This window comes from Sardina pilchardus, chromosome 8 (assembly GCF_963854185.1).
Source record: "Sardina pilchardus chromosome 8, fSarPil1.1, whole genome shotgun sequence".
Lineage (NCBI taxonomy): Eukaryota > Metazoa > Chordata > Actinopteri > Clupeiformes > Clupeidae > Sardina > Sardina pilchardus.
In genome coordinates, this window is record NC_085001.1 from 25,622,174 (window position 1) to 25,627,173 (window position 5,000).

General features: G+C 43.4%; 1 protein-coding gene across 1 annotated transcript in view; it reads left to right on the forward strand.

Annotated features, from left to right (window-relative positions):
• The window catches only part of si:dkey-220o5.5 (actin filament-associated protein 1-like 2), a 35,082-nt gene that overhangs the window by 12,349 nt on the left and 17,733 nt on the right, over positions 1–5,000 (forward strand). The gene's annotated exons all lie outside the window — the stretch shown is intronic.

The following is a 5,000-nucleotide window of genomic DNA, read 5'->3' on the forward strand; positions in this document are numbered from 1 at the left end:
TGTGGTGTGTTTTTTGTTGCGCAGTGTTTGTCTGTATGTGTGTGTGTGTGTGTGTGTGTGTGTGTGTTTGTGTGTATATATGTATTCTGCAGAGCTGTTTGTATTGTGAATGTGGCATGCTGTAGTATTGTGCGTTTTGGGCAGTTCAACTCGCCGGTGTTAGTGTGTATTTTGAGGTCGAGTAGTGCTGAGTCTCCGTGCGTAATGACAGGGCACAGTGAACTGGGCCTTACAGAAAGACCTCATGTGTGCCGACTCTGGGTATATGTGTCTGTGTGTGTGTGCGTGCGTTTGTGTGTGTGTGCTTGTGCGTGTGTGTGTGTGTGTGCTTGTGTTTTACCTTCTCTCTGTGTGTGTGTGTGTGTGTGTGTGTGTGTGTGTGTGTGTGTGTGCGTGTGCGTGTGTATGTGTGTGTGTGCTTGTGTTTTACCTTTTCTCTGTGATGTGTGTGTGTGTGTGTGTGTGTGTGTGTGTGTGTGTGTGTGTGTGTGTGAGTGTGTGTATGTGTGTATGTGTGTGTGCATCTGTGCTTGTGTTTGACCTGTGTGTGTTTGTGTGTGTGTGCGTCTGTGTGTGTGTGTATGCATGAGTGCTTGTGTGTCCATGTGTGCGTGCCTGCATGTGTGGGGATGCTGATGAGAGGGTGCATGCGGCGCTGAGGTTTTTTGGGGAGGTCCTGGCCACCGCTGTCACCCAGGGGCAGAGCGGCTCGGAGGGTCAGAGGTTGTGCCCCTGCCCTTTAACGAGCGCTTTCAAGTGGCCCAGAGGGTGCAGCCAAAATAAACCTCCAGCGTGAACTAGAGAAACCTCGGAGCCACTCACACTCACTGCCAGCAGCCTGCGCAAAGGTCACTGCAGACAGGATACATCTGAACACAGCAAGATAGATTAGAATAGAATAGAATAGAATAGAACATAATAGAACATAATAGAACAGAATAGAACAGAATAGAATAGAATAGAACATAATAGAATAGAAGAGCTTTATGCACCAGGAATGAACGCTAAAGCGTAATGACCGCTGTCGCTTTGTGCTTTTAATTCAGGTCTTTCATATCATTCCGCAAGTTGTGGGTTCGCTTATTGCAATGGAAATCCATTGAAAGTGAAAGGCAGCAAGTAAGACATTGCCACACAACACCTGAGACTGTCAAGTTCTATTTGTGTAGGAAACTATTTGTTATCTCTGTGGAAGCCACAAAACGGTAATAATGGCTGCAAAATAATTTTAAAAGACACGTTGTGTGAAATTTCTTTTCTCGTTTGGGCAAGTAGCCAGATGATAAGTGAGATAATGTATTTTCCATCGGTCATTATCGGAAAATAAGTCCCTTCAAGAGGATGCAAACCCCCTCCGCTGCAAGTTATGGTCCTGTTAGCCCAAAATGGGAATCATTTTTCGATAATAAACGGGAAATACATGACAACACATTAATCCTTACATGTATAAAGTGCAATAATGAATGTAGCCTCGGACTGGTGCTGATTTAGTCATTTGCCCAGTCTTGTGATCATACAGCAATATTGAGATTCAGAAGGATGATTCAGTGCAAGATGTAGGTTGCTTACACACACAATACACTCCCTCTCATACCAACCTCAAGTTTCTTGAGAACTTTAACGATCAGTTTCCTAAGAGCTTTAATCATGCAATGGGAATACATGGAACCAGTTATGTGGTTTCCCTGCACCATTGCTCTATCTGGGCATGTATTGATGATGTCAGAGACTTGTCTCCACTTTGTACCACTTGACAAGTTCAGTTGTGACTTTTTGAGTGCATCTCTGATACAGTATTTAGGCTATGAGATGAAACAGGCAAGTCAGCTTAGTTGATCTGTTGACTGTTTGCAGATTATGGCATGTCTCGTTGGCAGGGAAAAGCTGTTGCTCTCAAACACTGCCCACTTTATCAACAGAGTCAGTGTACTGATGAAGGAATGGATTAAATAGACAGATATGGAAGGTTTGCGATGTCATGCTCCCTTTAAGGAGTATACTTTCAAAATACAAAAGTACAGTAAGTTATTTAGAAACAGAGATCTATGTGAAAAATGGCCAGAGTTGTCCTTTATTTACCACACACATGCCTAGCCCAACTGCACAGCGATGTACCAGCTAACTACTGTGCCATTACACTCAACACCAACTCATCTACATCCAAGCCGGGTTTGAGACTGCTCACTGCACAGTGTGTTGGGGTGGGCAAGACTAGGGGTGTAAATATTAATCGATTTGTATCGATGCATCGATTCTACAGCCGACGATTCAATGCATCGATACGTCCGCAAGATAATCGATTAGTATATTTATTTTAATATTTTGCCGTCTGTTTATTTTCAGCATCCGCTCGTATGCGTAGCCTACTACCTAGGCTACTCCTAATCTGCGGGTAGCGCTATCCTCATTATTGTCTTCTACTTTATAGCCTAGTAGGGGTTTAAAATTGGCACCCTCTGCCACTCGCCAAATGTGAGTGAAAATCTGCATTGGCGAGTAGCCTAGAATTAAAAAGTCAGGCGGGTTGTTGACATGCTTCACTGTAAACTCTCAGCACTGCAACAAAGCGTATAGGCTGCGAATTTTGTCATCATGGCATGAGTTGGTGGACTACATACTGTACGTTTTGCATTTAGTGACCCTCACTGTTAGGCCTACCATAGCTTCACCTGATGCACACGTTTTTTCCCTGTGGAAAACAGCTGATGGATTCGTCAGATCAAGTGAGCACGCTAACAGTGATGTTAGTCATTATTATAGGTCTATGCAATGCCATTTGGCCAATGCATTCTAGAGACCTCAATCTTGATTTTACTCATGTTTTAGTTACTGTGTCGTTTTACAAGTTAGGCTACGTGTTCTGAACATTTCTGTGTTCTAGCAGGTGATATTTAATAAGTTATTAGGACGAAGTGGAATTGGAGAAACGAGTGTTCAAACGAATCAATTTAAAGTTTTGGGGAATCTTCACGTTTATCCCGTTAGTTAAACATGCTTCAGATTATGATTTGTGTTCGTTTCCCATACTGTATTGGCTGAGCATGTTCCTTAGATTCAGAAAAGTCCTCCAGTTGTGGACTGATTTATTTTTAACAGCAACTATCATAGTAGCCTACCGCTACATAATAGCAGTGTTTCCCATACATTGACTTATTTGTGGCGGCCCACCACAATATTAACACTGACCACCACACAATGATTTCATGTTGTACTACTTAAACTAGATGAACTCCTTTCATTGCAGAGCTATGCACACCTTTGTGCAGCCTCTCTGTCCCTCCACAAACATGCATGCCCGTTTAAAGAATACATTTTTAAAAATCCAGCAAGGATTGTTGTTGTTGACAACTGGCTAAATCGCAATTAAATCCAGTTAGCATCATAAGTACGTTGCGTAAATTTGTTTAAAATTTGCGCACAAACACACTACCACCACAAATGGAATTAAATTCTGTGGGAAACACTGAATAGGCTACCATGACAAGGCCAGGGAATCTTTGCAACTTCAGAACGTTTTCACAAGTTCACGTCCTTAAAGTGACAGACACCTATTTAATCTCACATCGCCAATACAGTGAAGGCTGCCTATGACTTAAATTACCTAAAGTTAGACGTTTAGCTATTTAATCTTCTAATATTGATTACACACAAAATGCATATGCAATAGCAGATATATTGGGCCTACAGTTTGTATTAGGTTATCTCACAGTCAGCAGGTAGCCTATGTCACAGCGTGTGGAGGAAGAAACTGCACTAAAAGTTTTGTGGCTGGTAGAAAGATAATTTGGCCCTGTTTATACCGTAACATACACATCATGTGAATAGAATAGGCTACTGTTTCTGTATTCTCAATAAAAGGCAAATGATTTCTATTTTCTAGATTTTTTAAAACTTAATAGATATCATGTAAAAATCGAATCGAATCGAATCGTATCGGTGGGATTTTTAAATAATCGAAAAGAATCGAATCGCTGGCCTAGGAAATCGATATCGTATCGAATCGGCATGAAGGCTCCGATTTACACCCCTAGGCAAGACACAGTGCTTGGGTGGGCTCAGCCCTCCCTGGCCGACCCTGTTCCTGCATCTCCATTCTGATTGACCCAATTGGCCTTTATTATCTGTTCTCCTCCTCCATTCAACCCAGTGTTCAACATAACTAGATTCTGTTCAGTTCTGTCTTAATGAATTCAATCCAGCTAATTTCACCCCATCCCAGCGCAGTTCAATGCCACTGTTGTGTCACAGCAGAGGAACTATAGCTCATTTGTCCATTCTAGCAGGACCAGGTATAGAGCACGCACGCTGAGCATCATGGGAGCCAAGCACAGTCCTAGCGGTCTGTGGAAAACTAGAAAGCTTTGACCTGGGGCGCCACATGTTATTTTGGGGGGGTGGGTAGTTGGGGTGTCTGTCAGTGAAAGGGAAATGTAGTGTTTATTTGAGGGGCCCCCATCATGGCATCACCAGACAGAGCGATCTCATTGGTGGTGGTTTTGGTGGTGGTGGTGGTGGTGGGTAGGTGGGGGGTGGATTTTGGGGGAGGAAGTGGACTCCGGTGCCTTAATTGCCCCTGTCTACGTGAGGGAGGGATGGAGAAGCGATGGCAGTGATAGAGAGATGGAACGATAGAACACCCACACGGCAGGAAGGAAGTGGGATGGTGAGAGCAAGGGCCTCCTGGGAGGATGAGGTCAGTGGCAAGACTTTCCGCCAGGCAACGGACAGAAAGAGAGAGAGATACAGAGAGAGAGAAAGAGAGAGAGAGAATTATTATCGTGACAAACATTGATTTGGTCAATGTAGAGCACAGATGGGCACATGTGTTTTTTAGATGTGATCCTTAGAAGCGCTAAAATTGCACACACGCACACACACACACACACACACACACACACATGCACATACACTTACACTCATACACACAAGCACACACATACAAAAACATGCTCTGTTCATTCACAAATTTGAATCACATTGCCCGCACAGTGCTATAAGCA